Source organism: Carlito syrichta, unplaced genomic scaffold (assembly GCF_000164805.1).
Source record: "Carlito syrichta isolate Samal-C Ts95f unplaced genomic scaffold, Tarsius_syrichta-2.0.1 Scaffold287502, whole genome shotgun sequence".
Classification (NCBI taxonomy): Eukaryota; Metazoa; Chordata; class Mammalia; order Primates; family Tarsiidae; genus Carlito; species Carlito syrichta.
In genome coordinates, this window is record NW_007231598.1 from 200,207 (window position 1) to 218,083 (window position 17,877).

The 17,877-nt window shown below is 47.9% G+C and overlaps 1 protein-coding gene across 1 annotated transcript in view; it reads left to right on the forward strand.

Moving 5' to 3' along the window:
* The first annotated feature begins 813 nt into the window (after positions 1-813).
* Positions 814-17,877, forward strand: part of DAAM2 (dishevelled associated activator of morphogenesis 2) — an 83,283-nt gene continuing 66,219 nt past the window's right edge. The window contains exon 1 of the mRNA XM_021709847.1: positions 814-1,066. The gene's annotated coding sequence lies outside the window, so the exon portion shown is untranslated. The remainder of the gene's footprint in view (positions 1,067-17,877) is intronic.

Sequence of the window (17,877 nt, forward strand, 5' to 3'; positions counted from 1 at the left end):
CAGAAAACACATATACTAAAAAGGTGAAGAAAAAAAAGCACAAGTAATTGTATCCTCTGGACAAAATTGATGTCAGCCTTTGGGGGTGCGGTGTTTTTTTTGTTTGGTTGGTTTTGTTTGTTTGTTTTTTTCCCAAGTGTTTTGACGGCAGACAATTTGAATGCTGCCTTTTTTAAGGCATGAACCTGACCCTGGTAGGTGCTCCGTCTGCAGTTGCAGATTGATATAGTGAGGTTTTCTTGGACTCTTGTGGGCAAAGTGTAGTGCTTTAGCTTCAGTAGAATAATTCTTGTTCAAGTTCTAACCTTCCTACACATTACCTGTGAAACCTTGGCAATTTACTCTCTTAAGACCTCCGTTTCCTCATCTGTAAAATGGGAATAACAACAGCAACAAAAATCGCAGGACATATCTCCTAAAGCTCCTGTAGGGAACTTTATGCAAAACACTTAGAAAAGTGCTGTACGCATAGTAAATAATTAATCATTGTTCTGGGTTATTGTACTGCTCTCTGAGTGAGCCCAGCTCTGTGGTAGAAACTGCAGGAGTGCAATCTTTCTCTGGGGAAGGGTCTTTCTGCCTCAGTGTCCCACATGTCAAGAGAATGGACAAGCATGTCAGACCCCAAGATTAGACTAGTGCTGAACCAGGGTCTTGGTGTTTGTTCAGAGCTTTTTCCTGGAGAAAGCTGGCTCATCCTCACTGACTCCTTCCTTTCTGGAATTTCCGCCTCCCTCCAGCTCTGGGGGTAGGCTGTCCCTTTAAGAAAGACTGCCATACACTATGCTAGGGCCCTGCCTCCCCTGCTGGGTTCCTCTCTGGGTTATGGCTGGAACCCTCCTGGACTGGATTTTAGTACCAGAGCTTCCAGAGGAGGGGACTACTTTGAATCAAGTGCACCCCCCCAAGGGATCCATGCCCACAGAAGGACTCCCTGTGTGTAGCCCCCCACTGCAGCCCTGGGCTCCCACCACCCAGCTCTGGCTCTGGGACATAAGAGGATCATTCTTGAGGACTGAGCTCAGGATCCCTAAAAAGAAAGTTGGAAAATAGCTGGATAAACTTGGTAAGTGAAAGAAAGCCGCTGTGTTACATCTTCCTCCTTGGATTGTGAACTGCAGATTTGGGGTTGGGTTCTGGCCATTTTTGCCAATGGGATCTCACTGGCAAATGTGAGGAGGAGGAGACAGAGGTGGGGGCTGGGATTCTCAGTGGGCAGTGAGCCTTGGACTTGGGAATGTCCCCCACCACCACCACCACCACTGACCCCTTCTCCCAGTGTTTCTCACCCTGGAGGCCGGGAGCTGAGGCAGGGAGCTGAGGACTGACGTCTGAACACAGCCGGAACCTGGCCAAAGGAGTGAAGATGGGGGGGGGGCAGATGTCAGGTTTCTCCCTCATTTGGAGAAAACAAAGCGTGGTCATTGAGGGCTGTTTGCAAAGATGCCAGAGAATAAATGACATTTGCAGTCTAAGGGTGAAATGAGTGACCCTGTGAGTCTGTTTCAGCAGGACACTCAGGCCAGTTCCTTTCCTCTGGGGGGTTAGGGGCAGACCAGGCCCTTGGGCTTGTTCCCCAGGTCCCAAAGAGATCTTCGTTGTCCCCTTGGACTGGGGGCAGCTGCCTAGGAGCAGCAGCAGGCAGTGTCCCAGTGGGAGGAGGCAGATCTGCCAAGGGCAGGGAAGAATGGAGGGCCTGTTATTGCCCAAGCCTGAGAACGCCGCCTGGGGGGAGGCCCACACTGCCCAGAGCTGGTATGAGAAGAACCAGAGGAGAGGTCTGTGCGGCACGGGACTGGGACTCAGCCACACCCCCACCCTCTGTAGGACCAATGGTCCCCCAGCCCTGTTTCCTCTGGCGTGGACACAGGTGAGCTCCCTGGCCTTGAATGCCTAGGAACAGCGTGGAGGGCTGGGATCTGTGCTAGCGGGGTGACCTCCCACGGAGGAGGCAGGACATACTAGAAGCCTCAGCCCCTGGCACACACCCGAGGTCAGGGTTTCAGAATCAGAGAAGCTTTCTGCTAAATTCTGCTTTGACAGATGTTTTCCGTGTTCCTACTTGTGCCAGACTCTGTGCTGGGGATTTACCAAAACAGAAACTGCCATGATGGAATTGGGAAGGTGTGAAATCTGGAAAGATGTTTTTGATACGGAGTTAAAGCCGCTTTCGAAAAGTAACAATGATGTTTACCATTTATTCTGTATCTTGAATGCACCAATCACTACACCAAGGGCTTACCATCTCATTTAATTCTTGCAGTAATTCACTAGGTCATACATAATTTTGTAGATTTTACAGATTATAAAAAAAACTAAGGCTCAAAAATAAACAGCCTTGCCTAAAGACACAGAGCTGGTAGATTATAGATGCAGAAAGCCAACCTCTTCCTTCATTCACCCATTCATTCATTTGTGTGTTCAACAAAGTTGAACCACTGACCTACTATGTGCCAGCCATTGTGGTGGGCACTGAGAGGACATGGCTATGACTGAGACTGGGAGGAGTCTGGGCCAGCCTAACTCCATAGCCTGGGTTCTCACCCCCATCCGGAGTTCTTCACGCTGAAGCCCAATGTGGAAAACATTGTGTGAATGTTTTCTCCAAGATCTGAGAACTATACTCCAGAATGTTCTTTTCCTTGACAATTGTACATTTTGTTTCCATTTTAATAATAATCTAAAAACTGGATGCATCCCTTCTGAATCATCTGAATAACTACCATAAACTACTACTGGCATGCAGTTTCAGTCCCCAAGTCTGTGTTTCTGTGAAAGGTGGCACCACATGGTCTCCCAAAATGATAGTTTTTAACTTTTAATGCTTTGTTTCTTTAACTGGGCACTACATTGTATGTGTCAAAGATCCAAAAATTAGGAAAGGCTACACTGAATCTACTGCAAGAAGGGAGAGGTGTAGTGGGGGTGTCCCAAGAGGAAATGGTTCAACATCCCCCTCTCCTGGGGGTGGAGTGAACTGGTTTCAGTTGGGGCAAAGTTGCTTGGGCGTTCTGAATCATCCAGCCTCTTGGTCTCCAAGTTCAGGATGGACCTAGGCCAGAGACTCAGAGATGAATGGGCAAGTCAGGAAACAGGAAGGCCCTGAATTCGGATTAAGGTGCTTTGCTTCCAGTATAGCATCTCTGACCTTGTTGCTCCTCTCTGGGCCTTTGCAGATGGGATAACTTGTGATGGGAAGGAGGTAGGGGGTAGGGGCCTCCCGGGCACACTGTGTGACTTCCCAAAGAGGGGTGTTGTTCTCCGATCATTCAAAACTTCTGACCTCTCCCAAGACCCAGCTGTTAGGTGAGAAGGCTGTAGCATGATCCCTTATGCAGGGAACTGACTAAGAAATGATTCAGCCCCCCCCATCCGAAGGTGCCCAGGGCATATCATGCTGGCCTGGTACTCTGGCCCTTAGGTGGGGCTGGGCAACCAGCACCTTGCCTGGATTGGACATTCTATCATTGCAGGAGGCTGGAGACAAGAGACTCAGGACCTGTACCATCTCTTTCTCATTCATCTTTTTCCTCCCTCTGCTGAGGTTTTGGGTCTTGCTTCTTGGGTCTTGTGGTCATCCTTGCTTTTGTGTAATGCTCCATTGTATCTTCACTCTCAGGGTACCATCCCTGAGCTGGGTCCTGGGCAATCATCCCAGTCTTCTTTTCTCCAGACCCTGCTGCTCTACCCTTGTCCATCTTCCATATCAGGAGCAAATATTTTCTGCAAAGTTCTTGTTAGTAAATGTTTTGCCTTTGGAGGCCTTCAATGCGACACTTTAGTAATCTGCTGCTAACTATATCTCTCCAAAGGCAGGAATCAATAGAACTTGGCTACGTCTGCTACCTCCCTCACCCTCAACTCTATGCCTGCAGGCCAGCAGGCACTCAGGATACAGTGTTGACATAAACCCCTATGACCTCTCCCTTCTCTCCCTAGAGCCCGTGCCCCAGCAGGGGGCTTTATGGGGCCTAACCGTGCCATTTTGGGAAGCTAGGATCTTGTCACCTGTTGGTCACTGAAGCATCCTGTAGCTAAATCTGTCGTTGACCCTGTAACTTGAGCCTGCCTCCACCCCTGTGCTCTACGATCCAGTGTCCATGTTTGTTTTGACATCCCATGTGAGACATGAGAGATCCAGATTTCAAAGCAAGAATTTTCTCCAGCAGCCGCTGAAGGCCAGGCCCCTGCCAGCTCCTGGGCTCCCATGTTAGCATTTGCAGTTAAGTAAGAAAACAAGCCAGGCACAGTGGCTTATGCCTGTAAATCCCAGCACTTTGGGAGGTGGAGACAAGATGATTGCCTGAGCCCAGGGGTTTGAGACCAGCCTGGGCAACTTGGCAAGATCTCATCTCTACAATAAATAAACAAAAATTAGTGAGGCATAATGGTGTGTGCCTTTACTTCTGGCTACTTGGAAGTCTGAGACAGGAGGGTTGTCTGAGCTCAGGTGGCTGAGGCTATGGTGGCTGTGAGCATGCCATTGCACTCCGGCCTGGATGACAGAGTGAGACTCTGACTCAATAAAGAAAAGAAAAGAAACTCCACATCCCTGGCAGTGATAGTTTTGCACATGCAGGATAGAGGAGTTTGTGTCAGCATGCAGGAGAGGCCAGCCAACTCCTGAAAGAGGGGACTGTGTGAGCCAGACCCACCAGTGCCTTCTTAGCAAGAGAAGGAACCAATGAAGTCACGTCATTGGGGAGCCAGCTCCAGGCAGGGTGCAGAGCACAAGATTTCTACTCCTCCTTGCCCTGCCAGGGCATATTTTCTATGGGCAAAGGCCATGAAGGAAGGCCTACTGGGAGAGAATGGGGAGGGGAGACACTGGAACTTGCCAGTCTTTTTTTCCAGAGCAATGTTGTCCCAACTGTCTGGTTACTATAGGAGAGTGATGAGAGGTGACCTGGGGTGGCTTCAGTGCAGCCAAGGCAGCTGACCTGCCACCTTCCAAGGGGAAGCCTTAGTCAGGGATGTTCACCTATGCAGAACCTGGGTGTGAATTTTAACAGGGTTTTCATTTCTTAAGGAAATCATAGTTAACCATACCTCTGTAGAAGCAGCTCAGCTCTGCCAGAGGGTTTGACTGTACAATAACATGCTGGCCCACCCTCTCTATAGTGCCAGGGAGAAGATACCAGGCCTCCGTCACCACCACTCTGGCTGTAGATATCATTTCCGTCACCACCACTCTGGCTGTGGATATCATTGGGCAGGAGGGACTTGGGCTCTGGGAGTTAGGGAGCGTAGGTAGGACTAACCCTGCTGTACCCTGTGTCTGTGCAAAGTGCCCAGGTTGTGTACTCTCTTTCAGTATGTGACCTCTGAGGGCAAGTGGGTTCATGTATCTCCTTGGATGTGGGATTCTTTTGCAGTTTACAACCTGAACACCACATGCAGTAGTCCTGGTTGCCTCTTGGGTAGAATGGGTAGTAGAGGGACCCAGTTCTGCTCCATCATTGCTATGTGGCCAGTGCCAATTATTTGAGTTTTGTGAACTTCCAGTATCTATTGGAAAGTAGAGGTGGTGTGTCTCATGGGTATGCTGGCAAATATCAGGTAAGGAATATCCCATACCTGGCTCAGTGAACCTGGCCTCCTTTCCCACTGGACATGTATCTTGGTCTAGCTTCTACCTGCTGGCTTGGGATCTGGATTCCTTAAAAGAAAGCAGGGAGAAATAACAAACACATGATTAGTGTCTGCTCAGGTGGGGGAGGAGAGGCCCTGGGAGGAAGTGGGTATACGGCCCACTCTTAGTATCTGGTATAGCTAGTCCAAATAATTGCCAGTTGGTGGCAGATATTTCTTTGACTTTTGAGGGTTTTCTCCTTACCCACCGGGACTCTTGGGGCTCCCTGCCTTGAGTACTTCCTCACTCATAGGACAAGACCACATCAACAAGCAGCTGGGGCCATTTTGGGAATGCAAGTCCCTCAAAATGTGAGCCTCTCTGTGATGTTCTAAAGTGGGACAGAAGCCATTTGGGATTTGGGGGGAATCTTGACTCTTATTCTCATTGATTTCCAATCAAATCCTCAAATAATTGGTTGTGTAGCTGGTATGACCCATTGCTCTTCTTTCCTGTAGAACGTATCCAATTTGCCACTAGATCCTCCAAAAATTCTCAAATCCCTGGACACCAGGCTGACTCGTTTGCTTTCTGCTTTTGCTGATGGTTTTTCTCACTTCATGTTAGGACTGTTTGCACACAAAAATTGAGAAATATGTACATAAAAATCAGATGTGAACTGTGAAAAGGCATACTAATGGGAGGCAAATATTGATAATTAGTATGCATGGTCACAGCTTTCTGTAACTTTGGCTTGGTAAATCTGAACCTTTTGGAATGACTGTTACAAGCATCCCCCCTCACCCCCCTTTTTTTTTTTTTGACAAAAAGGGTTTTTAAGTATTCTCCAGGCTTCAAAGAGAAAATGTGAGACAAAGATCAGAAGTAATGAATTAGTCTCTGGAATATTAGAAAACATCTCAAGAGAGAAGAAGTATAACTTGGACCCTAGCAGGGCTCACATTGTTTAGGAGACATGCTTATGAATGGATCTTGGCTGAGATTTGTGCGATTTTTAATTTTTAGCTTTGCATTGCATGTTTGTTGTTGTTGCTTCCACTACATACACAATCTACAGTAGAAACTAAGGTCAAAACTTGGAATCAAACCAGGATTTGCCTGCTATCGTTCTAGAGTGGGAAAGAAGGGTCTCAGGCTGCAAATTCAAGGATGGAGTTCTAGACATGGTTCTGTCATGAGTTTGCTATGGGTCCTGGGGCAAGTGGCCTGGTTCTTGGGCCTCAGGTTTCTCACCTGTAAAATGGTCCTGATAATGAAGGTCACCCATTTCTCAAAAGAAGATATACGGGCAGCTAACAGACCCATGAAAAAGTGCTCAGACTCACTCATCATCAGAGAAATGCAAATCAAAACCTCATTGAGTTATACCACCCAACCCCAGTAAGAATGGCCATCAGGAATAAAACAACAGATGCTGGCAAGGATGCGGAGAAAAACGAATGCTTCCACACAACTGATGGGAATGCAAACTAGTGCAACCTCTTTGGAAGACAGTGTGGCGATTTCTGAAAGAACTAGAAATTGACCATCCATATGATCCAGCAATTCCCCTATTGGGAATATACCCGGAGGACCTCAAGTCATTCTACCAAAAAGATAACTGCAAATGCATGTTTGTTGCAGCTCTATTCACAATAGCAAAAACATGGAACCAACCATGCTGCCCATCGAAGCTGGACTGGATTTAAAAAAATGTGGTACATACACACAATGAAATATTATGCAGCCATAAAGAAGGACAAACATATGGACTTTGTAGCAACTTAGATGGATTTAGAGTCTATCATACTCAGTGATCTAGCCCAGAAACAGAAAACTGATCACCACACGTTCTCACTCATAAGCGGACCTTGAACAATTATCATAATATTAGAAAGGGATTGGCAGTAGTGGGAAATTGCCAGGGAAGGGAGAGTATACCTTATCAACAAAGGTACCTGCATAATGAACATTTGTATACCTAACCCTGAATTGTACCCCACATCTTTAAAATAAAAAAATAATAAATTTTAAAAAATGACAGTCTCCTGTAGTCTCAGCATCCTAGGTATAGGAGATCTTCTGCAGATCATGTCAGAGAAGAGAAGAGTTTAATTCATTCACACTGAGGTCGGGGGAGTGACATCCCAAGGGAGGGAGTGGGGCATGGCATCTAGGAGCTGAAGTGGGAAGCCACGGTGCACAGTCACCCCAGAGAACAGTGGCCCTGTTTTGCTCACACCTTAGCTCTGTGTGTGGAGGTCCATGAAGGTGTCCCTGTGCCTGGTGGGATGGGGGCCCTCGGCTTCAGAGGCAATGTCTGAAGGATGCTCCTGACGCTTTTCCCTGGGATCCCCATGCCTGGACTGCCATTCGGAGCCTTTGTCTTTATGTAAAATGTGCTTCCCCTTGACCTACTGGGGTTTCAGAATGGTTTCTCCTGATGGACCAAAGGGGAATTCGGAAAACATCAGATTCAGTTTTAGAACACAAGGAGTGTGGCTCCCTCATGTTCATGTCCTGGACTACTCCTCAGGTCATCTGCACTCCAGTTGCCCAAGTTCTGCCTGCCTGGCCTCTCACGTTCTTAGCTCTTGCACTTCCCATTTCCTGAAGGCTACTACCTGGTAAATGCCTAGCTGTCCTTCAGGACTCAGTTCAAATATCACCAACCTATACAATTTCTCTAGCCCCTCCCTACCCCGATCTCAGGTAGGTAATGTTCCCCTTATCTCTGCTCCTACAAGTCCGCCCCGATGTAGTATTTAGCAGTGTTTGAAAACCACTGTCTGTCTGACTCTCACTAGACTATAAGCTTCCAGAATACAAAGATCCAACAGGTTCAGTTTTGCATTTCTAATCTGTCTGAGTCCATTTATGCTGCTATAAAAAAAAATACAACAATGGGTAATTTGTAAACAATAAAAATTTATTTCTCACAGTTCTGGGTTTTGCGAAGTCCAAGATCAAGGTGCCACTAGGATTGGTGTCTGGTGAAGGCTGCTCTCTGCTTCCAAGATGGCGCCTTACAGCATCCTCTGGAGGGGAGGCATGCTGTGTCCTCACAAGGCAGAAGGAACAGAAGGGCAAAAGGGCCTAAGCTAGTTCCCTCCGGCCTTTTTACAAGGCACTAATACATTCAATGAGGATGGAGTCATCATGATCTCATGGCTTCCCCAAAAGCCCCACCTCTTAATATCATAATGGGGATTAAATTTCAACATGTGAATTTTGGAGGGACACAGACAAGCAAACCATAGCATAGTCCCAGTGACAGGATCCAGCACATAGTAGGTTCTCATTAAATATTGGCTGAATGAATAACAGAAATGCAAGGGGAACCTATGCTCTCTACAATTTTTCACCGAGAAGGAAGCAAGAGTGGTCAGTGTTTGGACAGTTTACCCAGGGGCCAGCTTCCTAGGATGGTGTCTGAACAGACCATTGTCATGAACATCTCTTCCTTGTATACTTCTAGTCATGGCAGGGCCTGGGGTATAGAGACTGTCATTCCACAGTGGGTGTATGAATGCGCCCCGCACATGTGCCTGTGACTGGCTATGGGTAGCAAGCACAGTATGATCCTGACTATTTGGCACTGACTTCTTACTCTCTCTGGCTATTGTCCACAGTGGTGTGTGATTCTTGTAGCCGTGCCCAGGGCAGACTGAAGGAGTGTGACTGTGTGGAGGGAAGCCGGCAGGACACAGGGAGGTGGACAGAAACCTACTACTTGTTCCCTCAGAGGATGCCATGCTGGAGACTGATTTATGCCTCCTTTGGCACCAGTGAGAGAGTGAAGAACCCATGAAGGTTCTTATACTTACTAAGAGGAAACTGGCAATAGACGTTTTTGTGAATATCAGTGGGATAGGAAAAAAGCAAGGGTTTCTTGGGTCATTGGTGATCTTACCTTCAGGTGTTTGTTTCATCATTGATACACTTAGATACATTTACCAAGTGCCTGCCATGCATGCCTATCACCATTCTAAGGATGCAGATTGAACCTTGTTCCTGTCCTCAGGAGGTGTAGTTTCTAGTGAAGGTTCCTGACAATTGAGAGGCTGGGAGCTGAGGCTGGCATCCTACCTAGAGTCATTCTGAGCCGGCCCTTTGATGAAAAATATCATTTCTCATCATGAGCTCCTATATTCTTCCCCAAGTTATTGTTTGCCAGAAGCAAGTTGATACCACCCTTCCCCAATTCCTTACTCTCCCTTCAGGTTAAGTTAGAGACCCTTCACTTGGACTCTTGTCATTCACTGTGAAGCTCTACCAAGATTTTGCTGCACCCCTTCCCGGCCTGCTCACCAGCTGTACCCCCTCCTCTACAGAAGCAGGTACCAGGTCTGTGTTAAATTCAGCACTGCGTCCCCATGGTGTTCAGTGCTTGGCACATAGTGGGGGTTCATAGATGACTGTGGGGCAGACACTGGGCTTCATTCATTTCTTCTTCACCATCCATACTGAGCCTGTATCTTTCTGTTTTCTCCTCTTTTCTGGGTCAGTCATGGAGAGGGATGGACTATTAGAGAAATTGCTGATAAGCCAGAGCAATGGGAGTAACTGGAGAAATATGGAAAGCCCCTGCTAGCAGTTATTGTGCTTCTTTGTGTCCTCTGTGACTTGGCTGCTCATTTGCCCTTGAACACGCTCCCTCCCCCAGGTTGGGAGGCAGGTGGGCTTCAGGGTTGATAGAGCTGGGCTCAGTTCCCTTAGTGCTGAAGCCTATGTCTTCCTCCATGTGGGTGGGGCATAAGCATTGCTGAGGGACAGACCTGCCCCTGCGGCCCTCCAGCTCTGGCAGCCCAGCTGGGCCTGCGGGAGAGCAGGCCGCCTGGGAATAGCTGGGAAGCAAGTCCAGGCCTTGGGCCCACCTCCCCCAAGGCCAGGATGTGGCGTGGGACCCGGGCCTGCAGAAGTTCCCACCACTCAGCTCCTGTGCTCCCAAACGCTCCAGGCCCAGGCAGCAACTCTTAGCAGGAGGGGCTGGCGAGAGACTCCAGCTGCCTGGGTCAAGACCGCATCAGGGCCAGGGCAGCTCTGCAGGCACATACCTCTGACATTTATCCTCCACCTGGACAGCTGCCAGTGGCCCCTGCAGCCCAGACTTGCTTGCATGGGGGAGGAGAGTCAGGGCTTAATCATGTCAGGCCCTGCCTGAATCAGGCCAAGGCTGGTCCTCTCAGATCCACTATCATTCATCCACTACGTACCAAGGACTGATGTGGGCATGTTCACAAATGCTGCCTCACTTAATCTTCCCATCAACATGGGGTGTAGTTATCACCTCCATTTTTCAGATGAGTAAACTGAGGCACATGGAGTTACCTACCTTAATCTCTACAGTTAGTAAGATTAAGTTCCACACATTGGAACACATGTTCCACACATTCTTTCTTTATTACAAGGGCCTATTATGCACCCGCTAGTAAATCTAGTCACTGTGGATACAGCAATAAATGATGGGTAGAAATACTCCATGGGGTTGATATTCTGGTGGGAGAGATAATAAATATGTAGAATGTATAGCCTCTGAGATAGTTATAAATCTATGTAGAAATGAAGGGAAGGGAGATGGGAGGTGCTGGGGGAGGGGTTGCTGTTATAATTACTCACAGGGGACTTCATGGAGAGGGTGTGAATTATTCACACTTGGACAGTGCTTCCTAAGTCCAGGTACTATCCTCATCACTGTACACAACTCATGAATTTAATTCCATAATTGCCTTCTGAGGCAGATTACTATTATTAGTCTCGTTTTCAGATGAGGAAACTGAGGCACAGGGAGGCTAAGGAACTTGCCAAAGATGATAAGGCAGATGAGAAGCAGTGCTGATATTTGCACCCAGATGGTCTAATTCCTGAGTTCTGACTCTTAACCTCTGTGCACTACTGCCAAGGCCACAGAGACAGCAAGTGGATGGGGAGATGGGGAGGCCTGTAAGACCCCACCTGAACAGTCCAGGTCCATGCCCTGGGAGAACAGGTTCACTGGGAGGCAGGTGAACACTGGGAGAACAGGTTCACTGGAGGGTAGATGCACACTGGAGTGGTAGATGAAATAGGGTACAGGTGTGCTGGAGGGCAGGTGCACTGCGGGGATGGAGGCATACTGGGGAAAAGGTACCCTGTGGCAGCAGGCACACTGGGGGCCAGGTGCCTGGAAGGGAGTGAGTGTATCGAGGGCAGGTGCACTGGGGGGGTCAGGTGTACTTGGAGACAGGTGCACTGGGAGAAGGTGCACCAGGGGACAGGTGGATGGGGGCAGGTGCATTGTGGAGGGAAGGTGCACTGTGAGTTGCCTCAGGGTGGGCAGGTGCACTGATGCTTACTCCTTTGCAGCTCCCCTGGTGAGGAAAGGGCAGAAGAGACAGCAGGTCTTTTATAGTTAAACCTGGTTTGTGGCGAGTAAGACTAGGAGAGGATGAGCTTCCAGCGAGAGGTGAGTCCCAGAGGCTGCCTTCTGTTCTCCTCCCATCCCAGCCAGCCAGCTTCCCTGAGCCCTCCCAGGATTCAAATCTGAAACTGTGGGACTGTTGCTTGCTCTTGTCCTCCTCTTCCCTCCCTCCTTGTCAATCTGAGAGTAGCCTATTGAGTTAAATGACAATGATGATGATGATGACATATTAGCAGCTCATATTTATTAAAGACTTATGAAGTGAGTGGGAAAATTAATCCATTACACTCAGCTAAGCTGGAAAGAGTAATTATTTCCTATAATGGATAACTTGCGATACAAAACACACAAACAACTTAGCTTGATATAAATGATGAAATATAGGTAATTTCATCTCTTTGATTTAAGACAGTTGCTTTGGATCAAGGTCCCATCAAGTTGCAATTCAGACTTCCTGTGAGGATGGCTCCCATGCCCCTCTTCCCCCATGTGGTCTGGTTTCCTTGGGAAGTGTCAGCATTTTCAAGGTGGCCAGGGAAGGACTTGGGGTTTCTGCAGATCTCCACTGAGATGTACCTTACTCCTTCTGCTGCTTGGGCCTCTGTGCTGAACTCTAATGAAGGGGCCAAGTCTGGTCTGGTTCTCAGGGCCTTTGAGGATGGACTGCTGTTGAAGTTTAGGCTTTCCTCAGGCCCCCTGCCCTGGCTCTCTCAGGACATCCAAGTGTCTAGCTCTGGGATGGGAGGACTCTGGATGGGTGGGCACCTAATTTCCTTAGGTTTTGTTAATCTACCTCCTGGCAAAACCTGTTTTCTCAGAGCCGAGATGAGATGGGGCTTCTCCAAAGGGCATGACATGACCTCAGTCCTGCACCTCGATTCTGGGATTCCCCATCACTGGGTTATTTCTTATGACACTGCAACCTTCCCCTCCACTACCGCCTGCCCTGCCACACTCTTCTCTAGAGGTGGGGAAGGGAATGAAATCCTACTTATTGACTTTTTTATCCTCCTAGTACTAGAAAGTATTTCTATTGCCCTCCTATCTAAAGAAACAAACTTTATCTCATGTCAATTATTTCTCAGTCAGTCGACCTATTTGTTCCCGGACTGTCAGTCTTCTTTTCTGGAGAAAATAAAGTCCTGGGTTGGCTCTGATATTAAAAGAGTACAAGAAGAGAAAGCAAAGGGACAAAAAATTAAACACTGGAATTCCCAGAGACAAATATATTGAAAAATATTTTACTTGTAAAATCCTCCATATCTGACAGGCAACGCTACTGAATTCTCACTCACTCCTCATAACTACCTTGTGGGCTATGTCCAGTCACGTTCTCTTTTTACAGATAAGGCTTGGAGAAGTCAAGTATCTTTCCCCAAGTCTTATAGGTTGTTTGTGGCAGAGCCAAGTTTAGAATCTAAAAATTCTGGATCCCATCCCCATTGTATCCCTGAGGCATTTGCTGCTTCTCAGAAAGGAGACTCGGAGTGATGGTTCTTTAGCACTCGGTGACGTAAGATGTAACCCCTTGAATGATGTACCAAATCTCCCCCAAGAAAGGGGTATTGACTTTCATTGGCTCAGCCAGGGAAAAATATAAGGGCAGACCCCTTGTACTGCCATAGAAAATCTCGTTCCATGTTAGAGAGGGCCTTTCTGGTCTTCCAATTCTCTCCCATTCACATGTTAGTGAATACCTACATCTTTCCTTTCCCGTTCATTTGGACAATGATTTTCACTACCTGTTTGAGTGACTGCACTGAACAAACAGTGTAATGTAACAATCCTCTCTCCACACTGCTGCTCTAGTGAAAGAGGCCTTTGACTTGCAGCTGGGGCTCCTGTTTGCAGAGCCTGGTACAGCCCTGACTCTCAGACCCCAAGTTGACTGAAACCCTGCCCTTTTCTGTCTACCAGTAGCTGTTTTCTAGCTGTTGACTGTGTTGCAACATCTGAAAACTCAGCTCTGGCCTTTGGTTGCACCGGAGTTGAAAGGCCAAGGGGGTATCTGGACACCACCTAAAAATAGTCAGGGGGAAATAAACTCTTGCTGTATATTTTTAGCTTTTATTACATAATCAGCATTGTGTTATTGGCTTTACAATATTAACTCTAAGTAAAAGGGAGTAAAAAAATGCAACCACAATCAAACCACATGTACATGGAGTCATGTTTCCAAGAGCCCCAATGCCCTGGGTATTCTGAGATGGAGAGCAGGGAAGGGAGGGGAGCAAAGTCAGTGGGGAGTAATTACAGCAACCTGAAGTGGCTGGAGCCAAGCCAATGCACTGGCTCGGTTTCCAACTTATGGCTTCTCTTCAAGACTGAGCTCTGGCATTGCCTTCTCCAGGAAGCCTTCCCTGGCACTCTCCTTGTCAGCAGCCAGCTGCATTGGGTGGCTCTCTTCACTCACATCACAGTCTCTTATTTCGATCACTGTGTGCTTCCCATATTGTATCCTGGCTACCTGCTTACGGGCATGGCTCTCCCACTGGGCTATGAGTTCTAGGTACTCAGGAATGTATTTTATTCATCTCTGTATCTCCAGAGCCTTCACACATCCAAGTGAGTCGATAAACACTGGTTGAGATGATCATTAAGCTAAGATGCTGAAGGTAGGGGTTCAGGTGGTGATTGAAGATGGCGTGCACCGAGGCTCAGGCAAATTTCTAAAGTCTGCAGGAGTCATGGAGTCATGAATTCATGAAGTATGTTATCTGTGTCTGATGCAGTGTGTGTTTTCTATCACGTGTTTTGTGTGTGCAAGAGAGAGAGAGTGGGGAGATTTAACTGTGTCTCCCAGTGGCTAGAAGGTCTCATCTCATGTTAGAAAAGAAGGTTTGAGGAACATGAGAAGGGGCCCCCTTTCCTCTTTATGACTGTCAGCTCCCTTCTCCAGACTCCAAATCTAGTGCTCTCTGCCTTAGCCTGCAGAAGAGCAGAGACTGTCTTTTTTTTTTTCATATCAGTGCCTGGTCAGTGTTGGTTCTCATTTGTGGAATGAATGGATGGATGAATGAATGAATGAACATGCAGAGGAAGGAACTTTTGCAATCCAGCGAAGTTTACCAAGGAAGACTCGAGAGGATACATATTGAGATCAGCTGTGAAAGAGTCAGGGCATGGCTTGGGAAAGATGCAGAGAGAACTCTAGTTGAGTGGTGGGAGAAATGCCTTTGGTGCATTTGGCTTGAATACCTCTAACCAGATGGCGAGAATGAAGCTGACTCGGAATGGCCATCTTTTGGGTGGGGGGACTCGGGGACTGGGGAAAGTTGTACAAAGACACAGGCCTAGAGAGAGGGTTTCTCCCTTGCATGCTGCTGCTTTTTCACCAGAACTTAGAACTTGAGACATTGCTAAGATTCCTTGATTCCCTAGGGCAAGGGTGGGGGTGGGGTGGGGGGGGAGTTGTAACAAATGAGTCTGGACACAGTCATTTGGAATGTGGCCCAGAGAGAAGGGAGGAGGGAAGATGCAGATTGCAAGTTTGGAGAGAAGGAGGCTCTATTTTGGGTGACTTAAAACCCCAGCCCCTCTGCTGGCCAGATCTGCAGCGGATCCCCACTCTCTGCACAAGATTCCCTCATCCCTACTTGTGTGCACTGGCTTCTGCTCCATGTCTGGCTCACTTCCCTGCATCCTTTAAGACTTGATTCATTGTCACTTTGGTGTTCTGTCTCTTGGTATTTTTGCCTGCATCCAAAATATTCCCCCACCCCCCACCTGCTCAGAAAAGCCGTCTCTAAAGAACAATAACAGCAGCAATAACACCTGCTTTTCTATTCAACTACTTTTCTACTAAGGGCCGTTGGCCACCTATGTGCTTTAGGTGTCCTCGTTCAACTCACAAGAAACATGTGAGGTCATTATGACTGTGATCCCTAGTTGACAATTGAAGACACTGAGCCCCAGAGAGGTTGAGCAAACCAGGCAAGGTCACAGTGTCAGCTGGTGGCAAAGCCATGCCTAGAACTCAGACATGACTGACTCAGAAGTCCTGTGTCCTCTTCTCACAGATATAGAGCCTTCTTCCTAAACCAGAAACTCTGGGGGTGGGACCCAGGGATCTGCATTTTGCTGAGCCCTTCAGGAGATTCTGAATGCACAATAAAGTTTGAGAATGGCTGGTTTAGCTGATCTGGCTCCAACCTGAGGCTGAAAACCTCCAAGTCCATCCTAAACTTGGGGTAAGCTTATTTGTTCAATGCCATTACTCATCCTCCCTATTCTGTTTATTAACTCTGGACATAGGGCAAGATACTCAAGTTTTCTGAGCACTTGTTTCCCTGGTTGTAAAATAGGAACAATTCTAGCCCTTCGAGAGGTACTACCCTAGCCTCTTGTTTCCATTCCAAGAGAGGATTTTCTGTGAGAGGCTACTCAGTACTTGGCACCTTAGCGTCACCTGGGGAATTTTACAAAACATTAATGCCTGTCCTCTCCCCAGACCAGAGCAACGTCTCTGGAGGTGGACTTGGGCATGAGTAGTTCTAATGTGCATGGAGGTGGAGAACCCCACTGCCCACTCTGAGGCTTCTCTTGTCCCATCACCTCCTCAGTGGAAGAACCCAGGCTTCTGTGACTTTAGCTGGGCTTGCTGACTCCCCTCCCTGCCTCTCTTTGGATCTGCCATTGCAGGGTGGGAGCATCTGGCCAGCTCTTGGTGGTGAGGTCAGAGGCCTGTTCCTATGAAGAGATTCACGGTCACCCTCACATGCCAGTGATGGAATGTGCAAGCTGACCTCCTTCACGAGTGGAGGAAATGCACTTGACCAAATTTGTAAAGGCACAGACTCCCAATGGCTCTATCAGAAACATGGCTGCCATGTTGACCATCACATGCTTTGTGTATCTATTTCTCAACTGGTCCCAGACTCGAGTGAGAAGAGGAAAGCTTTATGTATGGACCCCACAAAACCACGATGCCATATACTTTGCAAAGTTATTGGTGAACTTCATGAGGTGGCATATGCAAGCGAGCCAGTTTGTCAGTGGTCAGTAAATGTCGACTGCATCAGAATTGAAGCAAGCCCCACCCCCAGTCGGATCTATCGTCTTCCTGGGGGACTCTCCTCTCAGTCTCAAACCACGTCCACCACCAACTCATGCCTGACAGTTAACTCCTTAAACACCACTTCACTCAAGTGAGGCTGTGCAGATGCCTTTGGGTAGGGATTCATGAAAGATCTTCCCTTTCCATGAGAGACAGGCACGGGGCTCCTGATTCAGGCATGTTTGGGTTCTAGGCATGGCTTTGCCACCAGCTGATGGTGTGTCTGCCTGGCTTACTCAACCTTTCTGGGGCTCAGTGTCTTTATTTGTTAACTAGGGATAACAGTCATAATGACCTCACAGGTTACTTGTGAGTTAAATGGGGATACACAAGGCACCTCGGTGGCACCTGGCCCTTAGTAGAAAGGTGGATGAACTGCAGGTGTGGATTATTTTTGCTGTTGTTATTGAGGGTGGTTCCACCATCATAAACAAATTCCCAAGTGACACGGACGCTGCTGCTCTAGGGACACATTTTAAGATGACTGGCACTAAGTGAAAACAAAATGCAGGTGACCTCTGACTTTAGGGAATCCTGGGAGGATTTGGTTGATTGTTAGAGGCATCTCTTGACCTGAATGTAGTCCAGTGTCTGGCAAGCTTCCCTACAAACGAGTATCACCTGGAGATATTTATGACTGCCAGAGCCCAGGAGAGTGACCAACCGTCCCAGGTTTTTGGGGGCTGAGATGGTTCCTGGGGTGTGGGACTTTCACTTTTAAAACTGGCACAAGCTGGGCTCGGTGGCTTAGCCTGTAATCCCACGCCTTTGGGAGACTGAGGTGAGTGAATTGCCTGAGCCCGCGGGTTCGAGATCCACCTGGGCAGTGAGACCTCATCTCTACAATAA